The sequence below is a fragment of the Mauremys mutica genome, chromosome 1, assembly GCF_020497125.1.
Source record: "Mauremys mutica isolate MM-2020 ecotype Southern chromosome 1, ASM2049712v1, whole genome shotgun sequence".
Lineage (NCBI taxonomy): Eukaryota > Metazoa > Chordata > Testudines > Geoemydidae > Mauremys > Mauremys mutica.
The window spans coordinates 78,041,365-78,060,471 of NC_059072.1; the positions used below are offsets into that span (position 1 = coordinate 78,041,365).

At 40.5% G+C, this 19,107-nt stretch overlaps 1 protein-coding gene across 13 annotated transcripts in view; it reads right to left on the bottom strand.

The window, feature by feature from the left end:
• MGAT4C (MGAT4 family member C) overlaps window positions 1–19,107 on the bottom strand; it is a 340,955-nt gene that overhangs the window by 151,465 nt on the left and 170,383 nt on the right. For 6 of the 13 annotated variants that reach the window (XM_045010673.1, XM_045010720.1, XM_045010709.1 and 3 more), the window contains one exon: window positions 3,491–3,637. The exons of 3 other annotated variants lie outside the window; for them this stretch is intronic. The gene's annotated coding sequence lies outside the window, so the exon portion shown is untranslated. Of the gene's footprint in view, window positions 1–3,490; window positions 3,638–3,988; window positions 4,163–5,459; window positions 5,547–7,920; window positions 7,969–19,107 lie in introns of those variants that run through there. 4 more of the 13 variants (XM_045010727.1, XM_045010700.1, XM_045010735.1 and 1 more) reach the window with 3 other exon arrangements.

Consider the following 19,107-nt stretch of genomic DNA (forward strand, 5'->3'; position numbering starts at 1 on the left):
GTCGCTGATGTGTTTTGCTCACATGCTCAGAGTTATAGTGATTGCCAAATCTAGGGTTGGGAATAGAGCTGGTTGGAAATTTTCCAACAAAACTCTGCTCTGACTGTTTTTTCAGAAAATCCCAGTTTGGTGAGCCCAAAATGTCTAGCAAAGTGGGTTGAGGTTTGATGAACTTTCAATGAAATGAAATGAGATTCCCAAAGAAGAGACAAGAGGCAGAAAGCAAGAGGAGGAGAACAGAAGGAAGCTACTAGCAGTGGTAATGGCTGTAGTGGCTAGAGATGCATTGGGTTACAACACTGCTAAATGCAGATAGCCTGGCTGTGCTATCTTGAGCCTCAAATAAAGTCAATGGGACTATTCACATGCTTAGACATGTGTTTAAGTACCTTGCTGAAATGGGGACTTGGGGAGAGGGAGTGTATAGTGCCTTTTCCAGCCACAAGCTTGAACTTAATACATTTCACATGTAGAAAGTGAAATCATTTATTTCCCTTGAAAGCAAAGACCCAATATACAGTTAAGACCTTATTCGACTTTTCTCAACTATGAACAGTTTCCTACAGTTACAGGAAATATTACAAAACTTAATGGTATGCAATGCATAATATAGTTGGTATGGCTCATATTTTACATTACCATTATCGTACATTATCAATGGCTTTGACTCTAATTCTTCTTAATATGGGCAGTTAGCTTTTAATTGATGTTATGTTAGTATAATGTCAAGATAATTTAAACATTAAAAGTAAGTAAAATAAGATAAAATAACTTGAGACTACTCTCACTAAAAAGTTCTGAAAAGGATAATAAAGATAATTGAACATTGTGATTTTCCATTACTAATGCCTTCAAAGCCATCACCTTATTAATATTTATGAAAGCCACTAAACTTTTCTTTTTGTCACAGAGAAATGCAGATGGGTAGGTGGCATCTAACAGCTGACATACTTTACTGGAATATGGTATTGTTTAGAATAACAATTGATGTGTTCAGTGCTATGTGACACCAGACAAGTCACTGACGCTCCCTGTGACCCAAAGATTCTCCATCTGTAAAACTCTTATCCACTTTTAAAAAGATATTAAATTGAAAGGACAAAGTATTGATATTACATAGATGAAGACAGGGATATCAGTATAATGAATTATGAGTATGATGATATTGGCCTCTCAAGTCCTCATTTCAATGTCACTACCAACATACAATCAAAGAGTGGAGGATCAATACAATCTGAAATGCAGGACACCTTTAAGGTGACAACAGAATCCACTTCCCAGAAGATAACAGGCCAAATGATGGGGAGAATCCTGGCCTAATTGAAATTATTGGAAGATCTGCCATTGACTTAAATGCAGCAAGAATTTCATGTTAATGTAAATTAAACATTTTTACCACATGTACGCATCAGTGTCTGATACTCTAAGCTACGGTATTAAACAAAGAGATGGAAGAATGTATGAACTCACTTATAGACTTACTGGGCCAAATTTAGCAGTGATATGTAAGAAGGCATTGTAAATTACACTAAGTCTAGGTTAGTGTTACTCTAGGGGAATTCTGCACCAAAAAAAAATAAAAAAATTCTGTGCACAATATGTTAAAATTTTGCAAAATTCTGCACATTTTATTCGATAAAATAATGCAATATAATCACTCTGGTTTCAATTATTTGGTACTTTATTTAAACAACGATACAATGGATGGAAAATGCAAGTGGGGAGCATTGGAGGAAATCCCCAATTCCCCTTGCCTAATAGTAACATAGCTAGGTTTGACCCTTTATTTCTAGTTATTAATCAACAGATATATTCAGCCATACACTCAATGTTACCATAACAATTGAAGAGCAAGTAAGGGCTGGGGAATCAAACTCACAATTTTTATATTGGTTACTAACCATCTCCAGAAAGGTCAATAGCAAATAGTTCATGGAGCACATTGTGATAGGAAATTTTTTCACTCCAAAATTTTAGACCAGTTCTTATCACAAAAGCACCATAAGCATTTATAAGGTCATACTGTCCTTTACACCCCTGTGGCAAAGTAAAGGAGCCTTAAAATTTTTACACCTGTTTTATACTCCTGGGGGAATTTACAAAGGCAATGGGAACAATCACAAAGAATGCAGGCAGCTACATTCTTCTCTATCTGAGGGGACAGAGCCTGCCCTGTGCCTACCTTCTCAGAAACATCCTGAAGCCCTGCCCTTCCACGCCGAGCTTTCTGCAATAGAGAGCGGGAGGAACAGAGGGTCTCTCTTTCTCAATTGCATGACTGCCCAGCCCCCCACCTCCCAGCGGTGATTTATGTCTCTACTGGCTGCTCCAGGCACCTGATCCAACGTGCCTGTGCTGCTAGGGAGAGAAGCATGACCGCTCTTGCAGCTTCCCTTTGTTTTCCCGTCTAAAGCTTTTTTTCTGTGGGGAAGCAAAGAAATCTGTGGGGGACATGAATTCTGCGCATGCACAGTGATGCAAAATTCCCCAGGTGTAGAGGGTGTAGAGAAGGTCTAAATTGGCACTAGAAAAAGGTTTACATTAAAACAACTTAGATTCCCTCTGGACTCATTTAGATTCATCTCTGAAATGAGCCAAACCATAGTCCCTACCCCTTTCCTAAAAAGTCCACTAAGAGTGAAGATATTCTATGAATAATTCATATGTGAGGCTGTGATAGCTATATCTAACACTATCAGTAAGCTCTGAGCAGGCAAATCCATGAAGCTTCTAATTTTCAGCCTAGCACAACAACTACTATTTAGAATGTATATTTGACTAAGTCTTCCAATTGCTGTATAAACACCAACTAATTTATCTTTTCAACACCTCTGTGAGGTAAGTAAATAAGTACTAGATCACTGGAAAAGTGGAATGTGAGGACTAGAGCCCTTCAAAAGATTTCAAGTAATGATACATCTATAAACACATATCTATAGTGTATTATCATGATTAAATAAATGCATCGTTGCTTAGCAGTACATAGATCTGGATGAAATCATTATCCCCATTTAAGGTGGTAAACAAATACAAGTATTTTTGAAACTGTCTGCCTTTAATGAACTCCCTGTTTAAGTAAGATAAGGCAAAAAGCTGTTAATCACCATTTTCAACTTTCAAGCGTTGGACTTCTAAATCAAAAGTTATTTATGTAAGTAAGCACATTTAGATACAAATTCCTGAAATTTAAATATGTCTTAATGCACAGGACATTTTTGCTAACAATAAACTCTACATCATATTAATTGCAGATAAAAGGAAAATTAGGCATGAGGGGTAAAATTTTCAAAAGTGCCTAAGTGACACAGGAGTCTGACGCCCATTGACTTTTAGTGAGACAGAGGTTTCTAAGTCACTTTTGAAATAGACAGAGAATTTACACTAGACTATTAAGTCAACCTAAGTAAAGTCGTTATACAGCCACCACAGTAATGCACTCAGTTTTACACATCCACACTATGCTGTTTGCGTCAGCAGTGTGCATACTCACCATGCAAACCTGCACTGATTTAACTGCCAGTGTGGGGCATTGTGGAATGGATTCTGAAAAGCAATATGATGGGGTGGGGGTTCCTGTCCAGTCTGGGGTGAATTCACTCTGGCCCTCAAACTGTCCTTTTTCTCGAGGCAATGAGACCTAAGGATGAGAGTCAATAGGGTTACCCTTGGCAGCAAGGACTAGTAGCCAGAGTCAATAGGGTGGCCCAGATTCCCAGAGCAGTAAGGCCTACTAGCCGGAATCAATAGGGTGGGCCTGATTCGCAGAGCAGTAGGGTCTAGTGGCCAGAGTCAATAAGATGGTGGGCAGCAACCAGGAGGCAGGTAGCAACCAGGGTAGGGGGACCTGGACCCTTGCTGCTCCACTGGGTCCCAGTCCAGGGCCCTGATAACCGCAAGTGCATTCGCCATTGAGTCAGCAGGGATCCAGTCACAACATGCCAATTACACTCAGGACTATGGCTAGTCCCTCCCCTGGGCTACTTCCTACCATGACTCCTGCATCCATGGTCTGGGTGGCTTCAGAGTTCCTGGGTTTCTCTGCCTGGGCTGTTCCTGGTGGCTCCAAAGTCCGTGGGGTGTCTTTAGGTACTGGGGCATCTGCCAAGGTCTCGGAACCTCTGGCTTACACAGTCGGAGTCTGCAGCAGCTCCGAGGCTGGAGCCTGCAACAATCAGACTAAAGACTGAGCTGATCTGTTCGCTCTTATAGTAGTACTGCACTTGGGGCATGCCTAGTAGGGCCATGGGGGCAGGGCTTCCTCAGTCCACAAGGAGGGGTTGACCCTTTGCTGTCCAGTGCAGGGTGAGTTCACACCATCACAGGCAGCAACAGTCAACGTAAGCAATGCTGTGTCTACACTAACATTGCATTACTAACTGCATCGTCTTAAGCGCTACATCTCTCCTGGAGGTGGAGTTATTAAGTCAGTGTAATGGGAGAGTTATTTTAGTTGGAGCCACATTTTAGTGTAGATGCTTACAGTTAGGTTGACATGTGTAGAATAGATCAGATCATAGGCTCTTAAGTCACTTATGTGCTTTTTATGCTGAAGTATGTCAGGTGGGAGAATTCTCATTTAGCCCATTCAGAATAGGTCTATAATCTTTGCCGTTAACAAAACTGAAAAAAGGTGTGTTTAATTTAAGAATGAATTAGAAATGACTCTCCATGGATAGTTGTGTCTATCAGGTCTATGTGCCATGTCCTTACTTCTCCATAGCTGAATTACCAGGTCATTAGCCATATGTGCTAGACAGTAAGATAAATTTGTGGCTCGAGGATATCTTTGTAATTTACTTGATAGTCTTGCCCTTCTGGTATCTGGCATTACTGATCTAAATTGACAGATCAGTCAGGTTACAGAAACATGCACTTGTATGGGTCCATCCAGCAGTGTAACTGAGCCCTTCATTGTCTGCGCAGAACTGCTATGCTCTCTTTAACTAAGGTCAGTCCCACTGGGAATCTGAAGAACAGACTGATCAATTCTTGCATTTTGGGCACAATGGCTGCTGCAGTTGAATCCATTAAGGAAGAAATTCAGACTGGGAGGCAGATGCAAGATAATAAATATGTGTCTTTATGTCAAATCGAATTATATTAAAAGTGACATGGTAAATAGATGTGGCTGGTGCTATCATGCTGTGCTGTAATGGTGTTTTATGTAATAGATTTTACCTTGTTCTCTAAACTAAAAATAAATAAAAACGTAACTTTAAAAACTATGGCTATCATTTATTTCCTCCGTGTTTTTGAAGAAGCACTCAAATTAATATATATACTAAGCACAAAGTATCAGACTTTAAATAACTGAACAATCCACACTTATCTTCCAATATGGTTACATGATCCAAAGTGCTTCTTCCCCCTCCCCTTTATATTTATTTATCCTTGGCTTCTAATGTTATTTTACTCAATACTTAAAACATCTTATACACATTAACAATCTACTCTTGTACTAAGCCTGTCTTGAGACTCTTTCTGCCAAACTGGAACTTGTTAATTTCAAACGTGATTTTCCATGTGCAGAGAGATTCCCTCTGGAACTATAGAAAGAGGTAGAATAAATAATATCACGTCAAGAAGATCAAACTTCTCTATCCAAAGTACAAAACTCATGTGAGTGTTACTAGAGCAGGTAAGAGAGTTAGGACTGAAATAATGTTTAAACACAACAGGTTTACTCATACGGAATGAACAGTTTTAAGGGAATTATGTGATCATCTGTCAGTGCAGCAAAAGTAACCCTCTGTTATACATGGCTGTGTTTGCAGCTGCTGGTGCTGCTTCATTTATAACACTCCGTAACGTCCTATAACATTTATTTATGATACAACCTGCTATGTTCTGTTGGAGATATGACACTGGAGTCTTCCGCTATGATCTATTATGATTATTGCTGTCAATATCTGAGGGGAAATCAACAAGCTGTATTGTCTTTTTGAACAGTTAGCAATGTGCTACTTGTAACATTGGCTTTTCTTCTCAATTTACCAATGTCCAGCCTTAAACCACAGAAAAATCAAAATAAAAATCTATACATGAGCTATACTTTGCAAGTCTTCCACATGCAGGACCCCCATCGACCCAGGGATTTTAGCCAGATGACCAGTCCCAAACAACCTAGCTTGAAATTTTAAATACAAAGCAAAGAGCTGCCTTGATATTTTTACAGGTGTCCGGGTACTGAGAAATTATCTTGTGCTATTATGATGTTTTGGTTAATGCAAAATAAAAATAAAAATAAATAAATAAAAAGACAGAATGCAACACATTTGCAACTGTAACTCAAACTTACCTAAAGACTGATTAATAGTACTCTATAATGTTGAGCCCAAATGTGTGCAGTTTTAATCAGAATGTATTACTGAAACAGCATGAACTGAAGTTTAGTATAAGCCCCTTAGGGTATGTCTACACTGTGATAAAAGACCCATGGCATGGCTGTAGCTGGCCCGGGGCAGCTGTCCTGTGCTGCAGGGCTGTAACAGATCTTGCAGGGTCTCAAAACCCAGGCTCTAGCCTGAGCCCCAAATGTCTACACTGCAATTTTATAGCCCCACAGCCCAAGCCTGGCAAGCCGAGTCAGGTGATGTAGGCTCAGACTCGGTGACACAGGCTTGTTATTGCAGTGTATACTTACCCGTACATTCTTTTACTATTCAGCTGCAGCTTCTATCAGGCACAATTGAGTTACAACCCCTAATTATTGCATAAATACTCCACTGTTTAGACTACTGTGATGCAAGAAAATAAGAATTGTACTCACGAGACATTACTGTGAAACCTACAGATTATTATTTCTTTTTAATATACATAATTGTTCTGTATAAAAAGTATCTTGGTTCACTTTGGCATATAGGCCTAAGTTAGACTGGTATCACATTTACCAGTGCTAAGAGCTTGAATTCTTGTTAGTATCAGCAAAGTCAAACTAGACAAACAGAAAGTCTGTGAACTGACTGAGCCCTCCGGGAACTGTCCTCAGCTAGCTTGTGAATGTTTATCAGAGATTACTAACTCCACCAAGAAAATGTGAACTTGTGGTGTCTGAAGGGATCAGGGGATGCATGTAGATTTGGTGAGAGAAATAATTAGCCCAATGCCTTTCTTAACATGCTGCTCTCCAAATAATCAGTGTTACCTACAAATTAATATGCAAGTATAAACATTCATGCTGATAGGATTTCAGCAATTATAAAGCAAAAAAGACCAAGAATTTAGACATATCAGAGAAATGCAACAGAACTAAGGAACAATGTACATAACATTCCCTATTCATTATTACTGTCACTCCTTAAAAAATCCATTTAACAACAGAGTGACCCAAAATATCTAAAATGAGAGATGTAATTTTGTTTGCAAAAAATCTAAGGAGTGACATTTAGAACATCTTATAAATTTATTTCACCAGATAAAAGTCTTTCTTTATGATGTACCATAAGGTCCATTTTTTGCTGCTAGCTGAAAATGAAAGTGGTGTGTGTGCGCGCGCACGCGTGTGCGCAGTTTCCAAGGTTAATGGGACAAATATTTTTCTTTGATCTCTTAGTAAAAAAAATAGAGATGGATACAGTAATCCATATTAAAACATGGACCCGGAGGAATAAACATGGCATTATTCAGTCTGCAAACTGTAACTTCACTGTTTTTTCAGCAGTATAATCTTAATGTGCACTGTGCAGAAGGTTGTTCTCTGGTTATCATTCAAAGTTTCCTGTTCAGATGTAGAGTAGTAGTGAGCCACTGCAGTAAGCTAATATATTGTAATACAGATTGGTGCCATTTACCACAAGGTGAACTGAAATGCTTTGGTTTCAGTGTCATTTAGTGTATAATGCAAACAGAATTTGGGGTCCCTCAGACTAATATGCGAGGTTTCGTGGAGAGAAGGACATGATAAGTCTTCCCCTTACATACCTTCTCTCTGAACATGCTCCCACCACCCTGGGTCACCCACAGCCACACGACCCTCTTTTGTATTTTTGGTTCTGGTTATATCTGGAGTCTTCAGGTGGAAAGGATAGAAAGGGGAAAACCTATGTGCAAAATGGAGAAAAACTGTTTTTGGAACTCAAAAAAGGTTTACATTTTGGGCACAGAGTTGAGGAGTTTTTTGTGGGGGAGAGGGCTTTTTTGTGAAGGAGGGCACATGTTGACACCATAAAGTTCTTATTTGATGTCATCTAGTTCACCCATCAGCAAGCAAAATGTGGAGACTTTTCCTTGCTAGTGATTAGAACATAACAAAAGGAACTCATTCTTGGTATACAGCCAAGCCTCTCATCTTGGACCAACAGGATGCTTTAGAGAGCATAGAGAAGTTGTTAGTCCCATAAAACAGTGTTAATTATTTAGAGCTAGATTGTGATTTAAAGGCTGTTATGGAGAATCACCGTGGTGCATCTGCGCTGCTCCCCATACTGGTGAAGTAGGGGGGTGGCAGTGGGACTACTCAGAGGGCTGATACTGTCATTTGCCCTTGTGTAGGCCATGCAAAAGGGAAGAAGACTGCTTGCACAAAGTTCCTTTATGCGAAGCTGGGATTTATCAATACCTCTCCCCAGAATACCATTAGACCATTGCAGTAAAAAATGGCATCACAACAGAGAAATGGACATTCTTTCTGTATGTCACAACCATGCCGTTGCTTTTTCCCATTGTCACAAGAGTTAACATTTCCATTTGTCATTGTTTCAAGTGAAATCAAGAGCTCTTGGATATAACTGGCTGGCAGGCACCATTATACAGTAACCTTTAAAGCACCTTGTAGAATAAAGACCTTGTCCTGTCCCCACTCTATAGTCACATATTAGTAGAGCTGGTTAAAAAAAAAACAACAAAAAACCTGACAGAACATTTTTCCATCAGAAAATGTCAATTCTGCAGGGAATTATTGCCAGTTTATTTAGATAAGGTTGAAATGTTTCATTCTGACATTGTGTGTAGTGTATTTATACCTGTGTCCGTCCCAGGATTTTAGAGACAAGATAGGAGAGGTAATATCTTTTATTGGACACAACTTCTCTCACCAACAGAAATTGGTCCAATAAAAGATATTACCTCACCCAATTTGTTTCTCATTTTGACATTATTTTGATTATATGTTATAAGATACTTTGATCATATCGAATCAAGGTTGAAACTAGGACTGGCCAGAAAAAGAACTTCATTTCAAAAAAAATGTTTGAGGTTTCAGGATCGGTTTTCATTCCCCACTGGAAGAAAACAGAGACCTTTTAGAAATGTTCATAAAAATCTCTCTTGAAAGAGAGAGAGCCCAAAATATCTAAGAGCCCAGTGGACAGGGCACTCAGCTGGCAAGTAGGAAATGCAGTTTCAAGTAACTGCTTTACTTGACTCAGAGCAGGGACTTGATGAGTGCCCTAAGTACCAGGCTATAGAGTCAGTCTCTCTGTATCACTGAACATTCAATTATTTAAGCTCCCACAGGAGATATTGAGAGTGTGAATCAGGTAGAGCAAGGACTTGACTCTTGGTCTCATATGCCAGTTGAGTGCCCTAATCACAAGGCAATAGGCTTTTCCTTCTCTCTCTTCCCCTTTCTCCTCAAAAGAGTTTCACTGAAACTTATTCAGTTCCAGGAAAATGTCCACTTTCAACTCAGTATTTTTGAAAAAAACACAGCTTTTAGTCAAATTTTTCCATTCTGCTCCAGTTTGCAAAATAAAATAAAATAAAATAATAATAAATAAAAAAGTAAATCAGAGATATCTACTTTTTTGTTCTGATTTGGGACAAAACAAAATTTTGAAATCTCAGAATATCCCATGGGACTGGAATTTTGTTTTTCAACCAGCTCTGCATATTAATCAAACTTCATAGGAAACCCTTTTTGGTGGAGAATTTCTATCAAACAGTTCCTGTCAGCGATTTTGAAGGGACAGTGTGTTTGTAGGGGAAGCAGGTCAGAAAAAATAACAACTACTATATTTTAAGTGATAGATGTGTCCATATGTCCCAGACTGTTTGGAAAAAAAATACTGATTTAAAACATTTTGCAGAAAATTAGTAAATACTACACTGTGTAAAAGCCCCACGGATATCTTTATTTTTTTGACCAAATTTAATGCTGGAACGTGTAAACTTTTAATCTAAAAACAAACATGAACAGTGTGCTATTCTGCTCCATTATTCATCTTTGTTGTGACATTTTACAATAACAAACACTCCCTTACACAAGAAGCTTGGTCACAGAGGAAGCCTGGGCATCTGTCATTGAGTAGACAATGTTAAAAAAAACACATGGTAATTGCTTTTGCCATATTTGTAGTAAAAAAAAAAATCTCTGAAAGTTTGACCTTTATCAGATGCCTGTCTGCCTCAGCCACCTTTATTTTGACTTTCTTCTTAATTTATGTGTGAAGTGGGGAAAAGGTATTTCCATTAGATTATGAACAGGTCATCTCCTCCTTTGGATGTCAGCAGCTGTATTTCCTGAGGGTCAACACAATCACAGGCAGTAATGGATAACTGTACTATAGTTGAGGTAGTAGACTGACCTGCTGAAAATGAAACAAAACCATGTCTAACAATATAGCCTAAAGTTTTCAGTGCTATAGATAGCCCTATTAATCAGGTGTAATGCATTAGACATCTGGGCAGCTTATAGAGCAGATTTTTTTCCCCAGCAATGTTTTAATTCATTCCCTTCAGCGAATAATTTGTTCAAAAGCCAGGAAGGGATTATACTTCCGACATAATGTATTAATAAGACAGTTTTCAAGCAACAAGGGACATTAACTGTAAAGGTTTGTAACTAAAGATGAGATTCATTAAAAACTTTATGACCCATTTCTTTGGAGTACATGTGTACTACATGAGGAAAATGTACGAGATTTTTCACTTCACTATCTCTCTGTGTTGAACTGGGAATCTGCCAGTAACACAATACATTCTAAAATGGGTAGAAAAGGTGAATGATATTTCCCTAGTCACTGGCATAAAATTTCCATTTAAACAAAAACAAAGTGCTGTGACAATGAAACACCAATTACAGAAGAATCAGAGCTGCTATGCTGATTACTCTCATGTGTGCATGTGTTTATTATTTAAATAAGGTATATGGTTTCAACTATGCAAAGAATACAGTAAAGAGCTTCTCACATTGTCTGCGTCCTTGTGCCATCTGGATGAACCCAGGGAGTACAGAAATGCACAACAATTAAAAAATAAGGCCAGAAGGGATCATTGTGATCATCAGATTTCCTGCAGAACACAGGCCTGAATTAATTCCTGTTTGAATATATCTTTTTTTTTAAATCCAATCTTGATTTAAATATTTACAATGATGGAGAATCTACCACAACCCTTGGTAATTAATTCCAATGGTTAATAACCTTACCTGTTAAAAATGTGCACCTATTTCCAGTCTGATTTTGTCTAGCTTCTACAGCCATTGGATCAAGTTATACCTTTGTCTGCTAGCGTGAAGAACCTCTTATCACATTTCCCCACCAATGTTTTCTTTTGTTAAGCTAAATATAAGGATTTCATCATAAGGTATGTTTTCTAACCCTCTCCAGTCTTCAGCATCCTTCTTGAATTGTGGACACCAGAACTGGACACAGTATTCCAGTAATGGTCACACAGGTGCCAAATACAGAGGTAATATAACCTCCCTATTCCTATTCTATATTCCACTGTTTATACCTCAAAGGATCACATTAACCCTTTTGGTGACAGTGTTACACTGATGTTCAGTTGATCATCCACTGTGACCTGCAAGCCTTATTTTTAGAGTGACTGCTTCCCAGGATAGCATACCTATCCCATTCTTTGTTCCTACACGTATTGAAACATATACAATAGTCTTGCACCCAGCTTACCAAGAGATCCAGATCACTCTGTATCGGTGAACTGTCCTCTTAATTATTTTCTGCTCACCGGATCTTTGTGTCATCTGCAAACTTTATTAATAATGATTTTCTGTTTTCTTCCAGGTCATTGAATACAAAAATATTTTAAGTCCAAGAACCAATTCCCTTGGGACTCCTCGAGAAGCACACCCACTTCATGATGATCCCCCAGTTACAATTACATTTTGAGACCTATCTGATGGTTGTCAGGATAGCAAGTCACATTGTTACACAACCCTGCCTCCAGTATGACAAAACTTGCTTGTGCTAATCTGGGTGTCAGCTCCCTGATTGGCATTAATTTTATCACTCTCCTTTAATTCTTTATTAACCGTGTCCCATATCAGTCATTCCACTATGTTGCCCCAAACTGATGTCAGGTTGACAGGCCTATAATTACCTGAATCACCCTGTTTACCCTTTTTAAATATTGACACATTAGCTTTCTTCTAGCCCTCTGGAACTTGTTCGGTGTTCCAAGAGTTACTGAAAATCAACTCTAACAAGTTAGACAAACATTTTCAGACCCCCAAAATATTCAAATTCACTTAATTTGGAATCTGAAGGGCTTCAGTTTTCAAAGCTAGAGACCCACCTTCTCAGGAATCCAATTTCCCAAAGTGAAAAGTAATTGTTACCCTTCTATAGACATGAGAAGAAAGTCTACCCTGCTCTGCCCCTTGCACAAAGCCTGAATAATTGCACTTTGTGTAGGGAACTTCAAGGTGTTGAGGAGACAGAATTCACCACCCACATATCTGCAAGCAGGACATAATGCTGCCATGCAGTCCTTCTGCAGCTGTTGTTCCAGCATACCATTTCTTGTTGTCCATCTGTGGGTTTTGGACCATTTCCCAATCCAATGACCATACTCTGCTCTTTATCAGCCTATTTAGGACCAGCACAGTATCTATGTCTGTATATGTTATCAGTATGGAGATCTTCCTATGTGTTTGGTATGCCTACAACCACCTTCCCCCCTACCCTCCAAGAGCATCACCATGGGGCCTATGTGGCACACGGGGCCTTGCACAAGTTTTCCACACAGGGAAAGTTTCACCTACAATGCATATGTTACTGTAACACAGTGCAAGAAAACAATACAGCCACGTCCACAGTTTATATGAACGTGTGTGATTGCAGTAACATTTTGTAGTAGGCCTGCTTTGACTCGGGACATTTTTTCATAACCTGTTTTCTTTTTGCCTTTTACTTACTGATAATAAATCTCCATTTTTAATGTCAGCAAAATAAGTGTTTATCACAGTCCAAGTTATGTTGGGAATTATATGCAAGTCTCTGTGCATCTGACAAAAAAAAAATCTGATTTTTCAGTTTTAGCAGATGTACATATAAAATTATCTATCACCATTGCTTGTTCCCCGCATTAATTAGATATGGGTTCCATATCTTAATCGTGAACAATGAGAATCAGATTATTTCACCAAAAAAAAAAAGACTTCCAGATGCTATGTTCAGATATAATTATTTCTATGCACTGCACACAATGATGACAAAATGTTATCTTGCATTAACACATGATAGTGCTATTGTTATCTTGGGCCAGTGCTGAAAATAACTTCTCTTATTACTATAACCACAGCTATTTTATGGTCAAAAACAGTATTTTCATGGATCAGATAAGATGAAACTGGCTATATTTAATAATGGGCTTTTAAACCATGTCTGTAATCCACTAGAGAACCTGCTTCAAGGAATTTCAACCCTCTCAAAATTCACGGATATGACATTTCCCAGCAGGACTGAACTTTTAGAGGTTTGTATCCCATTATAAATACTCAACCAATGAAGTGTTGTTAAAATTAATGAAGTTGAAACTTTGTAAGCGACAGCAGAATTTGGCCAGTCGTCCCAATGAAAGTGAAAAGCAAACTTTAATTTTCTTTTTAAAGAATTAAGGCATCCAGAGAGGAACAGAATATGAAATGATTTGCATTTCAATACACAACATTTTAAAAATCAGCCCATCATTAATTTGCCTGTTAAATTTTAAGCTCATGATAGCATATTTCTCCCAAAATTATTTATCACGTCACAAAAAACCCTGAAGCAGAACATGGAATTTTGGACTCAATAGTTGGGATCAAATTTTAGTCTAATTGGATTTGGACTTCAGCGAGCATTAGCTGGTTTTCAGTAGTGGTTCTTCAGAAGGCACTTCTTTCTATATGTGAGAATTTCAACTGCATCTCTCTTTCACCTTTCTTACAGATTAAATGCAGTGAAGTAAATTGTTATAGCGTGTTGACAGCACCTCACAATTCTTGCATCAATGCCTTTTTCATTTAGCAGCTGAAGCTAGTTTCTTACTAAAGTTGTCATTTTAAAGTTTGTTTTTTTCAATATTCTTGACTTCTGGACTCTGCAAAAACTTCTTAGATCAAGTTTGGATTCACTGAAGATCCTATGGGAGGTGAGATGTCATGATGCATACATTACAGAACTACATGGAGAGAAAGGACATGGGGATAAGAGTTGATTGTGTGAACTACATTTCTCTTTTCAGGAGATATTGACAGAGGATTATATTGCAGGAAACTGAAAAAGAGTGGTGATTTAACTGAAGTTATTCTCATAAAAGAATGATAGGAAATATAAGATTCACTGCACATTCTGGGCTAAATCTTATTTGCTTTATTCATCAACACAGTCTCATTGACTTAAGTGGGACTAGTTGCATGAGTCAAATGAGCAGGATTTGTCTGTTGTCACTGATGTCACTAATGTAGATGGATATAATTTTAATAAATTGGAATCTTCAGTAGAACTGGAATTTGTATCTAGGAACCTTTTCCTGAACTTCAGTTTCTTCTATTTGTTCTAGTTATCACATGTTCTGTTATTTGATACAACAGTCTGAAAGAAGAAAGACAAAAGGAAAAAACTGCCACAAAAATATTGAATGAAATTATATTTTTCCAACTTCGTGTAAAATTATATTTTAAAGAGGAACAAAATAGTATTTGTTCCTAGCTTCTTAGGTCACCAACATGACTATGTTTGGGTGCACACTTAGTATGTAGTACTAGGCAACAAAAATAAGAAATAAACACTTTCAGAAACATAATAGTATTAATATAATTTCTTACAACTGAGGCCTGGTCTACACTAGTCTGTTATTTTGGAATTAGCCAAGTTAATTAAAAAAAAAAAAGATTCCGTCCACACAACCAAACCAATTTTTTCAATTTAAACGGCTCTTTAATCAGATTTCTGTACTCCACCTTGGCAAGTGGAGTAGCGCTTAAATCGAAATCACAATCCCGGATTAACGGTATTGTGGACGAAATTCAACGTTATTGGCCTCTGGGAGCTATCCCAGAATGCTCCCTTGTGACCGGTCTGGACAACACTCTCAACTCCAATGCACTAGCCAGGTGGGCAGGAAAACACCCGGGAACATTTGAATTTCATTTCCTGTTTGGTGACCATCAGCACAGTCCACCATCACAGGCAACCATGCAGAGTCCACCATCACAAGAGATCATGCAGTCCCGGATTTGCAGACGAGCTCCAGCATGGTCTGAATGTGAGGTACTGGATCTCATCGCATGTTGGGGAGACGAATCTGTTATGGCAGAACTACGTTCCAAAAAAAGAAATGCAAATATGTACGCTAAAGTCTCCAGGGCCATGACAGAAAGAGGCTACTCCAGGGACACAGAGCAGTGTCATACAAAAATGAAGGAGCTCAGGCAAGCATACCAAAAAGCCAGGGAGGCGAACGGGCGCTCTGGGTCACAGCCCAATACATTCCACTTCTACCATGAGACGCATGCAATTATGGGGGGTGACGCCACCACTACCCCATCACTGTCCGTGGACATGTGCAAGGGGGGAGTTGCATGGAGCCAGGAAGAAGAGTCATTGGAGGACAAAGAGGAGGAGGAGGAGAGTGCACAGGCGGCAAGTGGGGAATCCGTTTTCCCCCGTAGCCAGGAACTATTCTTAACACTGGAGCCAATAGCCTCCCCCCACTCCCAAGGCGGGCTCCTGGACCATGACCCTGGAGAAGGTTGGGGGAGGGGGTGGAACCCAGCCGCACTGGGCTGTCCACGTTTAGTTTAAAGGGCTAATCCCTGCTCAGAGGCTCATCGGAGCCATGCAGTGTGTGTGTGTGGGGGGGGGATGTTGTGTGAAGCGATCATCCCAGATAGCCCACAGGCCTTCTTTTTATATGGCAAACCCACCAGGCATTGCTTGCTATGGGAAAGGGGGCCCAGCAGTTTGAAAGCATTGAAATGAATGTAGAAGAAGCAGAACGCCTAGGCTGCCTGCAAGCTGAATTCTTTTGCCCGTCTGTGTGTGATGGCTTACTCACACCAAAGTGTCCCTTTCTATCTTTTAAAATACTATCTTCCCTTTTTCTCCTCCCACAGGTGCAAATGTTTCAACGAGGCCCCTAGCTACTGTCCCAGAAGCTGGTCCAGATTAGAAGGTGGGAAAAACGAACTCAGGACGACATGTTCGCTGAGTTCACGCAGTCCTCCCACACTGATAGGGCCCAGCAGAATGCATGGAGGCAAACAATTGCGGAGTCCCTTAAAGCATTACAGGAACACGAAGAGAGGAGGGACGCGTGCTATGAGAGCAGGCAGGACGCTATGGTCAAGCTCATGGGGGAGCAAACTGACATGCTTCGCTGTACGGTGGATCTAATGCGGGAAAGGCAGCAAGACCACAGACTTCTTCTGCAGCCCCTGTATAACTGCCCTCTCTCCTCCCCAAGCTCCATAGCCTCCTCACCCAGATGCCCAAGAACACGAGCGGGGAGGCTACAGGGACCCACACACTCAACCCCAGAAGATCACCCAAGCAGCAGAAAGCTGGCATATGCGAACTTTTGTTTTGGTTTCTGGACTTGTCCTTCCCTCCTCCTCCACCCCCCTAACCCAATACCCCGCCTCCCCTGGTCTACCTTCTGATTTCTCTCAATGTGTTGTGCAACAAATAATAAATAACAGTTTTTAAAACAATTTTGACTTTATTTCCTTTCATATATATAGGGGGTGGGTAACTCCAAGAGAAACAAACACAACTGTCACACCATACCCTGGCCAGTCATGAAACTGGCTTTTAAAGCTTCTCTGATGTGCAGCGCGCCCTGCTGTGCTCTTCTAATCACCTGTGCGAAATTGGCTGCCAGGCGAGTTGCCTCAACCTCCCACAACACCATAAACGTCTCCCCCTTACTCTCACAGATATTGTGGAGCACACAAGCAGCAATTACAATGGGGATATTGGTTTGGCTGAGGTCTGAGCGAGTCAGTAAACTGCGCCAAACGTCCAAAAGCACATTCTACTACCATTCTGCACTTGCTCAGCCTATAGTTTAACTGCTCCTTACTACTGTCCAGGCTGCCTGTGTACGGCTTCATAAGCCATGGCATTAAGGGGTAGTCTGGGTCCCCAAGGATAACTATAGGCATTTCAACATCCCCAACAGTAATTTTCTGGTCTGGGAAGTAAGTCCCTTCCTGTAGCTGTTCAAACAGACCAGAGTTCCTGAATATGCGAGTGTCATGCACCTTTCCTGGCCATCCCACACTGATGTCGGGGAAACGTCCCTTGTGATCCACCAGTGCTTGCAGCACCATGGAAAGTACCCCTTGTGGTTTACGTATTGGCCGCCCCGGTGTGCCGGGGCCAAGATAAGGATATGCCTTCCATCTATTGCCCTGCCACAGTTAGGGAACCCCAGAGCCATCCACAGTGGTCTGCACATTTCCCAAAGTCACTACCCTTGATAGCAGCTGGTCAATGATTGTGTTGGCAACTTGCAGCACAGCAGCCCCTACAGTAGATTTGCCCACTCCAAACTGATTCCCAATTGACCAGTAGCTGTTGGGTGTTGCAAGCTTCCACAGTGCTATGGCCACTCGCTTCTCAACTGTGAGGGCTGTTCTCATTTTGGTGTCTTTGTGCTTCAGGGCAGGGGACAGCAAGTCATAAAATTCCATGAAAGTGGCCCTACGCATACAAAAGTTTCACAGCCACTGGGAATCATCCCAGGCCTGCAACACTATGCCATCCCACCAGTCTGTGCTTGATTCCCAGGCCCAGAATCGGTATTCCATGGCATGAACCTGGCCCAATGCCACCAGGATCTCCCAATTGCCATATGCCGTGCTTCTAGGATCGTCTGTGTCCATGTCCTCATCAGTATAGTAATCGCACTTCCTCGCCCGGTTTTGCAGGTACTGAACATACTGCTGAATAATGCGTGTGGTATTTACAATAGTCAAAACTGCAGCGGAGATCTGAGCGGGCTCCATGCTTGCCATGCTATGGCACCTGCACGGGTAATCCTGGAAAAAGGGCGCAAAACGTAGGAGAGCTGTTTGGTTCAAGATGGCCAATAAAAGGTGGTAAATGGTTGTCTTCTGTAGCTTTCACGGAGTCGGGAAGCTCGCTAGAGCTGCAAGAGCGGGAGAGTAGAGTTTGCGGCAGAAGCGTGAGCAGAGTTTGCGGCGGAGGCTGTGAGGCTCAGTTCACGATGGCCGAAAAAACGGCAGGAAATTATTGCCTTCTGTAGCTTCCACGGGAGCCCAGGACAGACAACATGTAAAAATTAGCTAGTGATGCAAGAGCGGGAGAGCAGAGTTTGCGGCAGAAGCTGTGCTGCTCGGTTCACGGTAGCCGAGAAAAGGCGGGAAATGGTTAGATAAAAGAGTAGATAGAAAGATGAGAAGACATGCAGGGTGGATTCATAGTAACAGGAGACAGGTGGTGCACCGTACTGCTGGCAGTATGGCGTCTGTCATAGCTTTCATGGAGGGAGGAGCAAGTGACGGCACATACTCAGAAACACCTGCGAAAATATTTTTGCCCCATCATGCACTTAACCCAGAATTCCAATGAGCGGCAGGGCTTGCGGGACAGCTTCCCACAGTGCACTGTTCCAACATTCAATGCTAGCCTCAGTACTGTGGACGCACTCCACCGAATTCACGCGCTTTAGTGAGGGGATACAACCCTGAATGTATAAAATTGCTTCTGAAAATTCGAATAGAATAAGTTCAAATTAATTTCATACTGTAGACGTACCCTAAGAGAGCAGTATGAATTTCCAGTTTTGAGGCCTGATCCTAGGGGAGTTGATAATGATAGTATTCCTAATGTGAATGGCAAACTGACTTTTTACTTCAGAGAAGAAATGCACAGAATTCCTTTAAGTGAATTTAATTACTTGTTTGTAAAGTTTTTG